Source organism: Saccopteryx bilineata, chromosome 10 (genome assembly GCF_036850765.1).
Source record: "Saccopteryx bilineata isolate mSacBil1 chromosome 10, mSacBil1_pri_phased_curated, whole genome shotgun sequence".
NCBI lineage: Eukaryota > Metazoa > Chordata > Mammalia > Chiroptera > Emballonuridae > Saccopteryx > Saccopteryx bilineata.
Window position 1 is genome coordinate 77944622 of NC_089499.1, and position 18950 is coordinate 77963571.

At 43.0% G+C, this 18950-nt stretch overlaps 1 protein-coding gene and 1 pseudogene across 3 annotated transcripts in view; one reads left to right on the forward strand and one right to left on the reverse strand.

The window, feature by feature from the left end:
* Nucleotides 1-18950, reverse strand: part of PTPRG (protein tyrosine phosphatase receptor type G) — a 926569-nt gene that overhangs the window by 831592 nt on the left and 76027 nt on the right. The window lies entirely within an intron of this gene.
* LOC136314561 (NAD kinase-like) lies at nucleotides 10180-17370 on the forward strand (annotated as a pseudogene).

Genomic DNA, 18950 nt, shown 5'->3' on the forward strand with positions numbered 1-18950 from the left:
CTTCTCTACCCCTCCCCCTCTCCTTCCTCTCTGTCTCTCTCTTCCCCTCCTGCAGCGAGGCTCCACTGGAGCAAAGATGTCCCGGGCGCTGGGGATGGCTCCTTGGCCTCTGCCCCAGGCGCTAGAGTGGCTCTGGTCGCGACAGAGTGACGCCCCGGATGGGCAGAGCATCGCCCCCGGTGGGCGTGCTGGGTGGATCCCGGTCGGGCGCATGTGGGAGTCTGTCTGACTGCCTCCCCGTTTCCAGCTTCAGAAAAATACAAAAGAAAAAAAAATCTAGGGGGGAAATGGTTAAAAAAAATTAATTCAGAAGTGAAATCCAGCCCTGGCCGGTTTGCTCAGTGGTAGAGCATCGGCCTGGCATGCAGGAGTCCCGGGTTTGATTCCCAGCCAGGGCACACAGGAGAAGCACCCATCTGCTTCTCCACCACTCCCCCTCTCCTTCCTCTCTGTCTCTCTCTTCCCCTCCCGCAGCCAAGGCTCCATTGGAGCAAAGTTTGTCCAGGCGCTGAGGATGGCTCCATGGCCTCTGCCTCAGGTGCTAGAATGGCCCTGATTGCAACAGAGCAACGCCCCAGATGGGCAGAGCATCGCCCCCTGGTGGGCATGCCAGGTGGATCCCGGTTGGGCGCATGCGGGAGTCTGTCTGACTGCCATCCGGTTTCCAACTTCAGAAAAATACAAAAAAAAAAAAAAAAGAAGTGAAATCCAACCCATACAACTCTTTGCCACACTGAGTACCCTGGCATGGGGCTGCTCTCTGGAAGGAGGAAGAGGTACCATTTTCTTTGCACAGAAGCATCATTTGTCCAGAACAGCCAACCAAGTATGATGATAGGTGGGCTTCTTAGTGCGGAGAAGGGTTAGGTGTGGAGTGCTGGCATCTCAGAGAGTTGAGGAGGGTGTCTACCTGATGTGGGACTGATTAAATATATATATATATATATATATATTTTTTTTTTTTTTTTTTTTTTTCCCAAGACAGTGGAAGCCAGGTCACTCACTTTCAGACAAGGGAATTAAAAACACAGAAAGGAGGGCCCTGGACGGTTGGTTCAGTGGTAGAGCGTCGGCCTGGCGTGTGGAGGTCCCGGGTTCGATTCCCGGCCAGGGCACACAGGAGAAGCGCCCATCTGCTTCTCCACCCCTCCCCCTCTCCTTCCTCTCTGTCTCTCTCTTCCCCTCCCGCAGCCGAGGCTCCATTGGAGCAAAGATGGCCCGGGCGCTGGGGATGGTTCCTTAGCCTCTGCCCTAGGCGCTAGAGTGGCTCTGGTTGCGACAGAACGACGCCCCGGAGGAGCAGAGCATCGCCCCCTGGTGGGCAGAGCGGGGGTGGGGATGGGGGTGGGGGGGTGGGGGGGCGATGCTCTGCTCCTCCGGGGCGTCACTCTGTCGCAACCAGGGCCCTGGTGGGCGTGCCGGGTGGATCCCCGTCGGGCGCATGTGGGAGTCTGTCTGACTGTCTCTCCCAGTTTCTAGCTTCAGAAAAATCCAAAAACAACAACAACAACAAAAAAAAACACAGAAAGGAGAAAAACTGAGCTGAACCACATGGTACTGAAATGTTTGGAATTAGAGAAGTGAAGTCATGATTTTTAATACATAAAATACAGAAATAAGTACTATAGATGTAAATGTGTGTGTACACACATATACATATATAAGTTCCTAGATGTTTCTACTACAAGGGTCTGGCACTGTAACATCTCATGAGCAATGAACACACCTAATCCCCACAGTCTGGTGTCTCAATATCATTCTCTTCTAAAAGAAACCAGAAGCCCACAAGACTTCTCAATTCCTTGGCTGAATCCAGGGCTAGGGTCAGCAAAGTACAAGTTGAACCTAGTACTTTTTGTTCCAGAACAGAAGGAAGTGCTCAATTAATGATGGTGACACATCAAAAAGACACAGGAACCAGCTGGAAGGAACTCCCATTACCTAAATGTGAGTGGAATTGGAGCATCAAAATAATGTAACAGTTTATAATTCAATAAGTAAAAGTGAAATTCATGAGTCCCACCAGATGTCATAAATAAATAGAATGAAAGTTTAAGAAGAATGGTCTTAAATACCTACCGAGAAAGTACTTATTACAACAAGAGAGAGAAAATAGATTAACTTTACAATGAAAAGCCTGGCAAATGCTGCCTCTCTCAAGTGAGCCAAGTTAACATCACCAGCAATGGGACACCTGGAAATCATGTGATAAGATGCAATGAAAGGAACAGAGCATCACTTCTGTGGTGTGCCTGCTCTGATACATAACCCGAATCTAATCATGGGGACACCTCAGACAAACTCAAGTTGATAGACACTCTACAAAATAATTGGTTTTCATCTTCAAAATTATCAAGATCATGAAAGCCTGAGAAACTGCTCCAAAACCAAAGAGACTAACAAATAGCACATGATCCCAAACAACCTTTTTATTTTTTTAATTGGGACAATTAGGGAAAGTTTTAATGGGGTCTGAAGACTAGATAGAAGTGTTGTATCCAAGTTAATTTCCTGGTTTTGACAGATGTGTTGTATTACTATAGGAGAATGTCCTTGTTTGTAGAAAATACACATAAAAGTGTTCAGAGATGACAGATACCGGGGTAGCAATGAATTAAAACTGGTTGAAGGGAGAGAGCTCCTTTAGTTGTTGTTGCAATCTTTTCTATGTTTAAAAACACATAACTGTAATGGGTACAATGCAGGGTAGCTACAGAGGGTGGGCCCTTTCAAAGAGCGGATGAGGAACGCCACTCAGAAAAGACATTTGAGCTGAGATGTACAAGAGAAGGGACTGCCATGCAAAAACCTAAAAGGGTAGAGACCATGAAGATGCTGATTTTAAAACAAACAGCACATCATCGAGCTCTTCTACAATGCTTACTGAGTACAAAGCAATGGCCTAAGTGCTTTCCATATTAAACTTATTTATTCCTCACAAACACCTTATGTAGAATTATTTTTCTGTATTATCAAGTAGAATTGTTATTGTGCCCAACTTAAAAATGCAGAAACAAAGAAACAGAAAAGTTTCCGTAAGTCACCCAGGTCACAAGGTTGGCTACTAGTCTAGCCAGGATTTAAACCTACCAGTGTAGCTCCCAGGTCTGTACTCAACTACTACACCAACAAGGTAACCCCAGGCAACTACCTGTATGAGATACTGAGGCAGGATGGAGAAGGACTGGTGCACCATCCTGACCACAAAACTTGAAGCAAGTACGTGAGTGAAATTAAAGATGTGCGAAGTGGAGGCAGGTCCACTGTGAGAATCTGGACTTTTTCATATATAATGGGGAAGATGTTTCTGAAAACTAGTAGACTACTGAGAAAGCTGTCACCATATTTTCACTCTGACAGTATGATGGCCTAGACCAAGTCAATAGCAGAAGAGATGATGGAAGAGCACTGACCAGAGCGATTCAAGATTTATTTTGGAGATAAAGCCAACAGGACTTGGTGACTATTCTGGAAAGCCCAGCCATGAAACCACCATTTAAGTAAAACTGAATACATCATCCAAAACAGACTGCATACAGAGAAGCTGTAGTCCCCTCTCAAAGCTCACAAACAGCCAAGAACCCACCCCTGCCCTCTTCTCTCTAAGGCCTTCAGTAACCCAATGATGACTCACATTTCGACACAACTACACCATGTTCAATTTATGTAACCATTGTCCCACAATAATAAACAATGTTCAGTTCATTCTGATTTTGCAGCCTTCCTCCATACAGAGAATGGTCTCTCTCACTGATTAAGTCATTTGTCCTCCTTGAATCTCATCAAAGATTGTACCTGGCACTGTAATTGGGAGGGTTTAAAATAGATAATTTAACCTTGAAAGGATGTTCATTCAACTCAACACATCTTTCCAATCTAAGAAACACATAAATTCCCTTTCACCTCAGCATGTCTTTAATTGTGACAGCAGCAAGGAGAATTTCATTTTCAAAGAGCTGATTGAGCCACGAGGGAACATTAGTAGTACCTAAATATTGAAGCAATCCTGATACTTTGCTTAAAGGGAAGCTGAATTTGCTAGATGAAAAGGTTCCAAATGTCTCTGGTCTATGCCTTCAAATAAAAAACACCATATCATTAGCATATTTTATCCTCTGCATTAAGTCAGAAAGTAAAAGGCACAGTTTATTTCTCTTAAAAGTGAAAAAAAAATGTTTCTTTGCTTTCTAATGCCAGTAATTGTATTTGTTAAGAATGTTGCTAAGTTTTTGAGTGTCCTCATCTAACGGGTGTGATTCTCTTCACTTTTGAATATGGAATAAATGTTCTTTCAACTCTTGGATAGTCAGTGTGTCCCTCTGCAGCGCTGGGTATAGCTGCAGAAAGCATTCCACACCGCAGGTCAGAAATCACGCAGGGAGAGTACGGACAGCAAGGCTGCAGGGAGTGTGTGGGGGGGGCACTGATGACTTGTTTTTGTAGTTGTTTTTTGTCACTCTCTCGTTCATCGCAAAGGCTGTTCCATCAAATAACTACAAGTACAAAAAAAATTAATTCCAGGAACCAGAGAATTTGAATAGGACTAATAAGATCCCAGTCCCCCAAAGCTGATATCAAATTCTCTCACATGATTTACAACCTGGCAATCTACCTCTTTCCATTGATTATCCTGCTATTATGGGATATAACTGCTCTCTGCCCATTCCAAGAACTCTATAAAGTGTTGCACTGAGAATACACTAATGCACCTTTAATGTAGAGAAGGCGGAGGGGGTGGACCCCAAGGAACAAAATAGACAGGACACTGCATAAAGCTGAGGTTCCTCTCAAAAGCCCTGGAGAAGTTAACAGCTTTCAGGCAGGCAATCAAGCAATTCATGCCCAGCAGCGACCCGCACTCACAGCGTTACCATTTCTAACTGGAAATAGCCCACATGCTACACTAAACCAGAAGCACGTGTGCACCTCACTTCAGGCAAAGGCCATCCAAGAAAAGTGTCTGGATTGGATCAAATTGCGGAGTCACTACAAACGTCACAGAAAGATGCTTCGGACCCCAAGACACTGGCCAGACAAGCTCTGTAAATGAGAGCCTGCTCCACTGCAGGGGTTCTTTGTAATGAAAGGCTTATCAGAACCCTAATGCTGGGGTTGGCAAACCCCATTCCGCTGTCCTTTTGTATGGTCTCCAAGCTAAGAACGGCCTTTACACTTTTAAATGATTAGGAAGAAAAATCAAAAGAACAAGAATATCCTATGACAAATGAAAAGTACAAGCAATTCAAATGCCAGGGTCCATAAATAAAGTTTCACTGGAACACAGCCATGCCCACTCACTGGCGATCATCCAGGGCTGGTCCCAAGCCACAGCGCGATGGGAAGGCACAAGTGCGATGTCGGGCCCGCAACACCAACAGGGTCTACTATCGGGCTTGTCACAGAAAACGTTCGCCAACCCTGTCTTAATTCACCCATAAATTTCAGGAAAATAGCTCCACAATAGACTGAAATCCCACTAGGAAAATGTATCACTATCAAGAGGAAAATTTTTCCCTTCTATATATGCTCCCTTCTCAGAAAACTCAGCAGCAATGGCGCTATGTGCATAAAGTTCCCCAAAAAACTTTCAAGCTTGTCGCCTTGGTACCCAAGATGGCAGATGAAAATAAAGCAGGGAAAGATGAAAGTAAAAAAGTCACTCTACCTGCAAGATTCCATCTGATATGCACAGAAAGGTTCTAAAAATGGTTATCCCCATTTTACAGATGAGGAGACCGGGCCTAAGAAAGGTTTTCTATGATCCTTACAAGGTCATAGTTCACAGCAGTACATGGTGTCTTCAAGAGCTCAAGCCTAGGTTTCACTGGCTCAGACCTTATACTTTTAACTATTACAAGATGATTAGGACTCCTGCTCAAAAACTCATATTGCTTTTGCCGTTCAGAAAAAGAATGAGACAATAAGAGAATAAATAACACTTAAGTGAAGGACATGAGCAAACCACCTACCATTGAAATGAATGGTCATTTAACAGAGAATGTTTGTCTTATTAAATGCTGCATGCTTTGGTGTTGAGCTCTTAAGTAACAATCAGTACCTCCATTTACTATCACCCTGAGTACAGCCAAATCCAACTAGTCAAAGATACTATATAATCTCTTTATCCATCTGCTGTGAAGATGGCTGACTTCAGCCCAGCATCCTTGCCCATAGACACTCCTTCCCCCATGCTGACCTCTCAGGACAATTTTTTACATCCAGCAATAAATCACTTGTAATCTCAGAAACAGTGACACTACATCTACCAAATGATGCAGGTCTTTCAAAACCTCTTAACAAAGTCTGACGCCACAGCCAGTAGTAACACTGAAGATTTTATTACCCTGATTGTGACAATGCCTCATTGTGAACACACATAGCATATTAACCATGTGCCAAACACTGTTCCAAGCACTTTAAATGGACTCATGCATTAAATCATTAATCCTCACATCCCTACAAAGTCAGCACTACAATTACTTTTATTTTAAAATCAGGAAATTGAGGCACAAAGACATTAACCAATTTGCCAAGGTCTAATTGCCAGAATGTCGCAGAGCTGGGCAGGATTTACACCAGGCAGTGAGGATGCAGAGTCACACTCCTTACCACACCTCACTGCCTCTCCACACTAGATCACATTAAAACTCTGAAATGTGAAAAGCAATTGTGTATGTCCTAGCTTATTTGTGCTATTGATAATAAAAAGGCAGTCTTCTCTGTTTAACAATTGAAAAAAGATTGGGAAGAATAACCTGCATAAAGGCATAGAAATAAAAAAAACATTCTGAAATGCAGCTCTGGCCGGCTGCTCAGAAGAATATCAGCCTGGCATGTGGAAGTCCTGGATTCGATTCCCAATCAGGGCACACAGGAGTCACGACCATCTGCTTCTCCACCCCTCCCTTTCCCCCTTCCATAATGAAGGTCAATCAACCTGAAGAATAATTTTCATAAATGTTTTGATTATATAGTTTAATTACTGTGAATTTAATATCCAACGCTGGACAGAAAAAAGAGGCCTCAGTACATGTTAAGGCTGAACCTGACCCCAAACCATAGATGGCAAAGAAATGGTCCATCTCTCACTCCTCACTCTGATCCTCGGTGGCAGATGTCATTGATGGTATTCCTCTTTCCCCACGGAGTCCAACATTCTCAATGGAAGGATGGAGTGTTATCCAAGATAATTACCCAAGGGATCAATAGCAAGGGGGTCAAAGTAAAATGTAAGATGACATCCTTCCATCATCTAACCCTAAATCAGTGACAGCCCAACATTAGGAAAGGCCTTCTTTACCACCAGTATTTCATAGGAATAGAAGGGGACTGGGATTTCTCCCCTCGTCTGCTTCTGAGGCCAACTCATGCTGTCTTAACCAATAAGGAATGAATTATCTCACACAAAACATCCAATGGAAGGAGAGGCTTCAGGGCTGGCTCATTCGGCAGCTCAAGAATACCAACAAGAATCCAGACTCTTCCCTTCCTTTCCAGGCTGGTCCTCCTCAAATCCAACTCCATGCTCCGGAGGGCAGCGTGACGGCTGCAGCAGTGGTGGGTGGCACATCAGGACAGCACTCAGAGCGAGGTGAAAGATCACAGCTTCTCCGGCTTCAAGGGTGGGCCCAGCCTGCATATCTCATTCTACTAGATAAAGTCAGACCTCAAGACCAGTCCTGAACCACCCACAGAGAAGGGATGTAAACAAGCAAAACCCAACCCTGAAGTGAGGATTGGGCTTCTCAGAGGATGGTGGGCATTTATGTAAAACTGAGGCTCTGTGCGTGGGGATGGATGCTACTAAGGCGTCAACAGCACTCTCAGCGGGCCTTCCAACCTGAGCAAGATGCGGGCCAAACATGAAAACTGTACACTCAGAGGATAAGCCTAGCCAAAGGACAATTACTTCAGCTCTCATGGAGTAATAAAAACTGAAGTCATCAGCAAAAATCTTTAAATTGGGAATAATTAGGTAAAATTTTAAATCTCTACTTTGTCTTGTAATATTGGAATGATGTAACACTGACCCAAAGTCCCTCCACCCAACAAATCAGCCTGGCTACACAGGAGGCAAACTAGTCCTGTCTCCGGTCCGGCCACTTCCTGTGGCTCACCTACCTCACTCCTTTCCTCGGTGGCTAAGCTCAGAGGGCATTTCCTTTACAATCGCAGCCTTGGTCATCACACAAACCAGCTGGAGAAAGTGGGCCCGCAAACCACTAAAACCCAACCAAAATTTTCTAGCTACATTGTCAGATTCCTCCACCTCCATCCATAAAAATTCCTGTAAGATTTAAAGTTTGTGGGGCTGACTTTTTGCAGTAAAGAAAACACCTATCAAATAAGCGCATCAGAGCGCTCTAGCTTGGTGGAGCCTCAGATTCAGTGCTGCGTTTGATGCATCTGGCTAGCATTTGGCCCCAGGCATTTCAGTTTTAATGAATCCCAAAGAACATAGTTTGATCCAACTTCTGACTTCATACAGCATTCTCTCAGGACAATATTCATAAGTCTTTAAAGAGACCCATTTCAAGAAGGCAGAAATTTTACACAGCAATGAAAATCTATGAAGGACTACCACTTACCCAAAGCTTTTATTTCCCAGGTGGCTCTCCACACCACTTGTTCACTGGCTACTGTGTTGAGAAAGGAGGAATAGGGAATATCAATTCTAGACCTCTGAAATTCTACCAAGATGATCCATTCAGGGTGTGGCTATCACTCCAGGTTCCAGAGTGGGTGTCTGTTATTTTCACCTGGCTCAGGCAAAGACCCCTCTTTCCTAAAAGAGACTATGTTAGGGGCTTTCACAACTGTATCAATGACAGTGGTGGTGACATTATCTGGGCCTGTACAGTTATTGGTCCAGCCAAATGTGACCCGTCTTGATAATTAAGAGTAAGGCATAATATCCAGAATCAAGGAGAGTTTTTTCCCCTTAGAAGTAAGGAGATCTGTATATCCTAGAAGTCTGCAGATGTTAGGGAGGTGAGGAAGACCTGGATGTAGCCGTGACTGAACCCACTCCACTCGTGCTCCATAACACCAGTAAGTTCTCCTGTCTGTTTGTTTGAGCTACTTGTTGATTTCTCTTGCAGCCAACTGAAAATTGAATGCAATATTCCCTAGGTCTAGTTCTGAGACCTGAGCTGTTAATATCTACTTACAAGTCACAACCGTCCCTTAACATAGTCCTTGCCACATCATCAGGGCTCTCTCAATACTGACTAACTGAATGTGAAATAAATACATGCATGATTAACACCTCAACCAACCCAAAGGATCAGTCTGAGATGTACCCACTCATCAGATGTGGGATATGCTGAAGAACAGAGTATGGGAGGGCCTGACAGCTTTGGGTCCAGAGAAAGCTGGACTTCTCTCTTTTACCAGCTCTGCAATCCTGCCCAGGGCCATCTCCTCTCCATAAACGGGAAGAGGGCCCTGTGAAGACACAGAAGCAGGGAGAACATCACTGCAGTGATGTACCTACCTACTAGCCAAGGAGTGCCAAGGACTGACAGCAAGGCCAGGATCGGGGAAGTGGCAAGGAACAGATTCTCCCTCAGAGCCCCAAAATGGAACCAACTCTGCCAACACTCTGATGCTGGACTTCTACATTCTAGAACTATGAGACAATAAAAATCTGTTTTAAACCACATAGTTTGTGAAACTCTGTTATGGCAGCCCTGGGAAACTAATATGGACATTAGTCCCTGTCAGCAATGTATCTGTAAATGTTTACTACCCAGCCCTGGAGGGGGCTGAATTGTAGCACTCGCTGATTACCATGTAGTAAATAGTCCCACCACAGCTAACTTCAAACTACCAATGTGCCACCACTACATGTGAAGTAGGAAAAAGCTGTGTCATAGCACATCATCATATAACATTTCTGCCACACAGATGCAACAAAGGCTGAAGAGCATAGATAACAGTAAATGTATTAATTAGAAAGTGATGTGTTTGGGGCATTTACTACTTCTTAAATATAATTTAATTGTAAATTTGCATAATTTTGCAGTTTAAAAGATTGTGTTTATAACCAACTCCCAAAATTCCTGGACATCTAACCATCAGTTCTCGCAAGCCCGCACCAGCAGCCCCTGACCCAGGAAAGGGCACACAGAGCAGAAAAGGCACAGCATAAACCCTCTGCCTCACAGGCTGCGGAACATGGTCTTCAAAACCGAGCCCCCTACAGAAGAGGGTCACACGTGCTGTCAGATGGTAATGGACAGTGTCCGGTTAATTAAGCGAGTTTTAGTGCAGCTAAGACCCTGGGCCTATCTTCTCCATGATCCCATAAAGCATTCATGGCAGTTTGGTTTTTAAGCAATACAGGAGTAATTTGAAATCAATTTCCCCTCTCCTGGATGAAGAGTGGACTATTTAGTGTGACCCACAGAGAAAATGAGAAGCCATGTACGTGAGGCAGCCACTGGGAGCCTTAGCTTCCGTGTGGTTCACAATTCCAGTGAAAGCTGATGCTTGCCTGGTGCCATGAGGAGGCTGGTGCTATTCCAGCCTGAACTGTGGTGTCTCTCAGCACTGGCTTGAGTACTTGACCCTGTCTCTTAATTACAAGGGGAGAGAGGGCATTATCCTTCTTATTCAATCAACATACGTATAATGAGCAGCAGCTCTGAGCTGGGTGCTCTGGAGAGCCCAGTGAGCAAGGCAGACACAGCCTCAGCCCTTTTGGCACACACAAACCGGCAAAGGCAAGGAGGGCCTGAAAGAGAAGCTTAAGAAGTTTCCCATTAAACAGTCACAGAAAGACATTGCTCCAATTAGTCAGCTGCATCTTACACGAGAATACTAGAATTCTACCACTATTGCCTAGATACTTGATGTGGGACTTTAGCTGAAGCTTAATGTTGACCCTAACAGTATCCTCTTACAGGATTGCGCTGGGGTCCACATGAGATTATGCAGCAGAGTGAGTTGTCTGTCCCCTCCCCTCTGTCTCCTCATACCGCATGCTACACTTTGCCTCCTTTCCACCTCTACGCGATGGCAACTTTTCCAATGGAGTCTATTTGGAATAGGTAACACCTACCCAACTCCCCATTCCCCTTCACCCTCTTTCATTTTTCCTGACATCCATCATTTTTTAACCTGTTATTTCCCCTTACCAGCCCCCACACACAATAAAACACAAACCCCCAAAAGGCAGGTATTTGTTAGTTTTGTACTTTTTCAAATACCTTAAACAGAGTACAGCCAATCGGAGGCATTCAGAAATATGAGGAATGGATGGGTGTATGGATGGAGAACAAACTCTTATGGAAGAGACCATATCTCATTGATCTTTGATTCTCCCAACATCTTACACAATCACTCTCAATTTTTGTTGAATAAATAAACAAAAGAATAAACCATGAACACTGATTTGAGCCCACAAATAACCTGAGATTACCCAAAGGATATAATATCCTTACTTTTACCAATGTCCCTTTACATGAAAATAATTCTCATCGCATGGAAACATGCTCACACACAAACACTCCTCAATACCTTTGCCAACTATGCTCTGGTTGAACTCAAGCAATGAAAGGAGGCAGGTCGGGTTGACCAGAAGTTTTTATATGGATTGAGATTTTTAAAACCTATTTTGTATAAAGGGGGTTATGACACAGTTCTGTTCCTACAACAGTGACGTAAGCCGAATTTTGGTGTAAGTCAATACACACCCTAGCCTAAGTCACTTACCTATTCTAACACAGTTGTAAAATCATATCTAGAACATAAAAACACAACTAAGCCACAGAAAAAGGAAAAGGATGTTTTTTCTGTAGTAACAGAAAAAATTAGTGTAAAAAAAGTATGACGCTAGCAGTGTAAGCTGCAACACTCACATCTCAATTTTTTTAAGTTTTTATGGGAGTTAGTGCCATAATCTTGAAATGTCACATCAAGTGTGTTGTAACCTGAGGACTCCCATATTAAGATTTCAAGTAAGATTGTTCTGTTGTTTTGTTTTGTTTTTTGCAGGAAAGAGCATTACTTTTCCTTTTCTACATGTTTTTCTTTTTTAAGGTGAGAAGAGAGGAGATAATGAGGCAGACTCCTGCATGTACTCCAACCAGGAACCACCCAGCAACCCCATTTAGGGTCAATACTCAAGTACCAAGCTATTTTTAGCACCTGAAGGTATTGTGCTCAGATGGAGTTATCCTCAGCATGGGGGCAATGCTACAACCAATTGAGTCACTGGTTGCAGGTGAGAAAGAGGGAGAGAAGGGGGAGTGGGAGGGAACAAGAAACAGTCATTTCTCCCGTGTGCCCTGACCAAGAATCAAACCCAGGAGGGACGTCCATATGCCAGGCCGACACTATCCATTGAGCACCAGCCAGGACCACTACATGCTTTTTTAAATTGAGGTAAAAATGAATACTTGTATAAACCAAGTTCATAGATACAAGGAACTGATTAGTGGTTGCCAGAGGAGGGGAGAGTAGCAAAATACGTGATGGGGATCAAAAGGTACAAATTTAGTTATAAAATAAGTGAGTCAGGGGATGTACAATACATACAGCATGACAATACTTCCCTGTGGGCAAAAGGAAGCTTACAAATGTTGGTATGGAAAACCATACAGGTTATGCCCACTAACAACTGTAAACCAACTTTTGCCCACCCCTGTATATTTGAAGATAGGTAAAAGAATAAATCTAAAAGCTCTCAGCAAGTTACCATATTTTTTGCTCCATAAGATGTACTTTTCCCCCTAAAAGTGAAGGGGAAAATGCCCGTGCATCTTATGAAGCGAAAAGTACGTTATCTTATTAAATATTTTAATACATCATTTGGTTCAGAATTTTTTTTTTCTTATTTTCCTCCTTAAAACCCTAGATATGTCTTACGGTCAGGTGTGTCTTATGGAGCGAAAAATATGGTAGATTTTATTTGCAAAATAATTTCCATTGGTAAAGGTAGACTTGAATACACTCAACTTCAAGATATTAAACAAAAATATCATCATGACCCAACTTTTACTTAATGAGTAAATTATCATCTGGGATAGTAAAGATTAAGTTCAAAAATCAGTGTACAAGGTTTTAGCAAGAGTCAAAATTATCTTCGACAAATTCCTTGAATCACCCAAAAAGTACAGAACATGTTTTATATCATGATGCAATACATGTACTGCATAATGTCAACATTAGCCACCCACCAAGCTTGATTGAAGTAAATCAAATTCGTCATGCTGGTGACTGGAGATAACAACTACTATGGCTTTTGATACCAGAAGAAAACAGAGGAGTAGAAGACTTTAGCCTGTTCCTGCCCATCTACAGTGTTTATTCTATTTTATTCAATTAAAAATTTCTACAACCTTCATAAACATGAATACATTTGTTTGTTGTAGTAAGGAACATAGGATTTATAAAGCACCTAAAAAACTGTCAAACACAGATGTTTACTAATTTTGCATCTGTAGGTTGCTTGATTGAGAAACCACTGTTACTTGAGATTTTTAGAGACACAAAACCAGCCATCTTATCCATACATTGAGTTGGAATGTGTACCCCTCAATATCATATATCATAACCTCACTACCTTAGAACATGACCTTAATTAGAAATAGGGTCATCACAAAATTAGTTTAGATGAAACCATTAGGTTTGACCCTAAGGCAATACAACTAATATCCTTATAAAAGGGGGAAATTTGCACAAAGACACACATGCACACAGGCGGAGAGCAGGGTGATGCTTCTGTAAGCCAAGGAACACCAAAGATTGGCATCAAACCACCAGAAGCTGGGAGAGAGGAAGGGGCAGATTCCTCCACGAGCCCTCAGAAGGAAACAATCCTGTCGCCACCTTGATCTTGATCATTCGGCCTCAGGAATTGTGAGTCAAATTTCTGTGTTTAAGCTACCAGAATGTGGCACCGTGTTGCAGCAGCACTAGCAAACAAATACTATATCCATGCTCACAGTTTCTCCTGTGGACCCCATAGGCCACTGCACCCAAGCTCTTAGGTCTAAGGCACTGGTCTCACCACTTTAAGTGGAGTTACAACGTAACTGATCCCTGAGTTTAATGAGTGTGTCTGACATATCTCAATTCCATCATCAACTAATAAATCCTAAAATAAGAGACAGAAAGGGGGCAGCATCGGATGGCCAGCCATATGTCCTGGTTCATGAATAAGTAAAGGAGTCTTAACAGTAAAAAGACAGAGACACTAGCTGCACTGTCTCACTCAAGCAAAGCAAGAAGAGCCATTCTCAGTTTCTCTACTTTGCTGGCCCACTCCTTTTCTTCCCTTGGTGACTAAAAATACCCAAGGGGAAATGCGGGCATATGCAGCCACATTCTAGCCAAACAGTGAGCTGCTTAATGGATTTATTGATTCCCTGTTTTGCTCTGCATTATGTGTTACATTGGCTCAAGCAGTCCATACAAGAAGAATCAAGATGGTGTTGGCAAAAAGGCATTATTTAATTTTAAGCTTCTTACCACTGACACCAGTCAACCCTAAACAGAAGTAGCCGAGTTTCAAAACAAGCATGTGCAGAATTTCTATTCATTCCATGCCAATAGCTCCTTCCCATGGTCAATGTTCCTTGATTTCAAAGCCCTATCTTAGCTAGTAAAGAAGAAATAACTGTGGCAACAACAGTGCCCTTTAAGTGGATTTTGAATGCTAGAATAATGTTGTTTGTTTTATTTTATTCTCCAAGATAATGGTTCCAAAGGCTTTAAGGGGATAAACTTCATATTAGTAAAATGATTCTAATCACAACTAACACAAACCACTCTGTCTATCCACTTCATATAAATATCAATATGTGGCAAAAATAATAACTCACAACACCCGTCAAAGAAATACAGTATCATCAATGTCCTTGCAAATTTATTCATTTTAAGTAAATATGATATAAGCAAACAATGTTTTTAATGGATGTTTTTAACGTTCATCTGTCAATTTTAGAGAGAGAGAGGAAGAAAGAGAGAGAGAGAGAGAGAGAAGAAGCAGGAACTTAGATTTGTTGTTCCACTTACTTCATTCATTGGTTGCTTCTTGTATGTTCCCTGACCACAGATCAAACCACAAATTTGGCATATGGGGACGATGCTCCAACCAGCTAAGCTACCCAGCCAAGACAATACATAGGATGTTAAAACAAAATTTTAAGTTTAGGACAATGACCAAACACTAAACTCAACATGGTAAAAAGATCAAATTAGACCCTTTAACAAATGAACTTGGCCACTTTAACAATGTGGACAGTTTGACGGTATCCTAGAGCTAACAGACCAGGGAAAGTGAAATTTGACAGTAAGTGCTCTCTAGCATTTATCTTAATCATGCACAGTTACTAAAAATTGGGTTAAATGAAATAAAAACCTTGAGAAAATTACTCAATTCTGAAAAGCAGTTGAGAATTCAAACTTATGGTGCAATTGCCATTTTGTTCATGATCCGTTCTATCTGTCAAAGAGGAAACAATCAGTAACTAGCAACTGAGAGAAGCAGGTTTCAAGCCCAATTCTACTACTAACTCATTTTCACCTTGAATGGATCTCAGATTCGCCAGACCTCAAGATTCTCATCAGGAATGAGAAAAGGGCTGGACTCCAGCAAAAACACACACCTTGTTTAAAAGCCTCATGCAAGGACTTCATGCACAGCTCCCCAATCATTGGTCAAATAAAATATTCTATGTTTCACGTTCTGTGCCTCAATAAGAAAAAATCAAATTTAAAGAAGAATTGTGTTTTAAAAATATATATAAAAAGCACTGGTAAAATGTGGTCTTTTGTTTTCTTTTTAAAAATAATCCCGTTACTTGTAGAAATGGATATCTACATTTCACACTCACACAAGAAATGTGATGTAAACAAAATAAAATTCCACTTATTTTTAAGCTAAATGTGGATATACATTGTTTTCATATACAAAGGGGGAGGGGGGAGTTGAAACTAATTTTAGGGGAGTCAAGAATATGGAGTTGACCATAGATATATTTCTTGCCTTAATGTAAGCTCTTCAAAATAAGCAAGTATTGAAATAAGACTGTGTCTTAAGATTTCTTTTGGCCAAAGTTTCTGAAAACTAATCTCAAAAGCATCTATGTTCTATGCCTGCTAAAATCAAATACAAACTGATAGTGTTCAAATTTGTTTTCAAATCTCACTGTCTTCCTGCCTAAATAGGTTTTGCCTTGAAGGTGAGCTATGTATAAATTAAATAGAAGGAAAGCTTTCTTTTCAAAAATATTTTTCATGTTTCAGGTTTTGCTAAAGAATACAATTCTGCTGCTCAGCAGTCCGGCACCACGGTCCAGGCAGCCATGGGGGCTGGGACAGGGAGCCATGGCACTCGGGACAAGCTAGTGACTGTGAGTGACAGTTGGAGAGGCAAGGTAAAGAGATGACCTCGAAGACCCCTGTGGCAACAAATGGCATCAGTATTTTTCTGACCGAAGTCCTGGTTTATCAACTGTGGAACTACTTATTGAACAAGAAAAAGTCAACTTGAAGAAGAAGCTGAGCACAGACATGGACGAGGAGCTCAGCCATCCCATCCCAGAGCCCAGCACCACAGCCTCTGCCTCATCAGCTCTGGGCACCAGCAAGTTCAGGAGGACTAGTTCTCTGCATGGGCCCTGCCCAGGGAGCACTTCTGGACCAAAGGCCTGTGTGTTGCAGAACACCACCCCCCGCCCCCCAGAATCATCATGCACATCCAGAACCTGGCAGCCAGCAGCTGACGTGGAATTAGGTTCCCCACAGAGTGTTCTTATCAAGAAGATCCAGACATCAGCCTGCGCCAGCCCTCCGAGGAGCTCTGCATGCACATGATGGAGGAGAGCAGTGTGACTGTGCAGGTGGGGAAGAAAGCCCTAGAAGACCTCGCGGGGAGAGAGGGCAGCTTTGGACCACTGAGAAGGAAGCTCTGCACCTTCAGCGAAAACGACAATGACACTTCCAATCAGACTGATTTTGTCATATCCCTGGTAGAAGACAGGACTCTACTTTTCCAGGACAGCACTGCTCCGGTCATGGCAATCTACCTGGACTCCCTGCACTTTCTGACTCCTTCAACTTTGAGAACTTTCGGTTCCAAGTTATTCGAATAATACAAAGGAACGCAGCTGCTGTTCTTCAGAGCCAGCTGAAGGTCTCGGGCATGAAGGAGCTCAGAAGGAAAAAGATGGCTGTAACCAACAGGCTCAATGGGAACAGGTACAGCTGCAGACCTGGAACAAGGAGGTAGGGTAGCAGGTCATTCAGTACCGTATCTTGAATGAGGTGGTGATGGACAGAGGCCCTTCCTCATACCTATCCAACATGGACATCTACCTGGACTGGCTTCTCACCACCTGGTGCATGGAAACAGTGTGATCACATGCACCCTAACAGGCAGCTCGGTGTATGGGGCCCCAGCCAGAGCCTGCATGATCCTCTCCAATGTGTTTGCCGTCACGATCATGCTCATCTGCTCCTACTTGCTGTCACTCCAGCTCACCGTGGTACCCACAGGAGAACCATGCTGTCACCGGAAGCAGGAAACACTGGATAGGTGTCCTCTAGCTCATGAAAGAGATACGCAGTCCACCGAGGAGAGAGCATCTGCATGACTAACTCTTGCTACCCGTTCCCCTCCATCTGCAGCTGTGACCCTGCCCGCAACTGGAACATGTGGAAAAGCAGGCTCGCTTCAGAAAGGAGGAGAAAAGCAAAAAGGGCTAGACTTGCCTGTGCCCCTGTTATCGCCACATGGGGGCCCCAGGGCCCAAAGCCTGTCTGTTGTGTGTTTTTTTCCCCCTTTTCTGCCTCCTGCCCACGCCTTGGGGAAAACAGGCCGCCCTGAATACATGCGCTGTAGGTAGTCACGCACCCAGACATCACAGTACTACTGTCTGCTGCCAAAGCCTGAAATCTGCTGTTGTCAGCCAGATCAGCCGTTTTTAACATTTAAATCTGACTTCTTTTTTGTATTTCTTAATAAGCAAAGCAAGCAATGGCCAGAGTTCTGAAGTCAACACCAGCACACCTGTGTTGCCGTTGGGAACAGCCATACTGGACAGGTTCTTTGTCATTCCTTGTCAAAAAGCTTTTCCATAAATCAAGCTATTGAAATTCAGAGGGGATCAGAATGGATTAATCTATCTTTTGTTTTTGAAAATAAATCTCTCATAGTCAATAACATTTAAAAATAAAATAAAATGCTGCTAACATGTCAGTTTGCAGCTGCCTCAAATTTTCTTTAAAAAAAAACCCCACAAGTATTAAAAGAAATACAAATAAATATAAATTTTCTAATCTTTTACCTTAATGTGAACATTAGCTAGACTTCTTTCCTATTATATAACCAGTTACCCAAAGCCACAAAAGATAATAAAGATGCTAAGAAACAAATCCAGTCATGTACAGGTCCACCCGGAGCTTGACAGCTGCTTTGTGTACATAAATTGTGTTCCGCCTACTAGCTTATGAATATGATGTTAATTCTTTCATTTAGTGAAGGGTCAAGGCCTTCCAAGGGTTTTTTTAAGTGAAAGGAAGGAAGATAGAGACAGCTTCCCACATGCACCCCAATCAGGATCCACACGGAGACAGCTCTGCAGCTGATGCTCTGTCTGTCTGGGGCCATGCTCACAACCAAGCAATTTTTAGTGCCTGAGGCAAAAATTCCTCAGCACCTAGGTTCAATGCGCTCAAGTAAATCGAGCCATGGCTGTGGAAGCAAAAGAGAGAGGTGAGAAGGGGGAGAGACGAAGAGCAGATAGTTGCTTCTCATGTGTGCCTTGACAGGGAACTGAACCTGGGACGTCCACACACCGGGTCGACACTCTACCAGAGATGGCCTTCCTTCCAAATTTTAATTGAAATTCTCTTACACCTTCCCCTCAAGTAGCCATAAGAAATACCTTTATCCAAATACTGACATCTAGTCCCTTTTCCTGGAACTGCCCCATGGT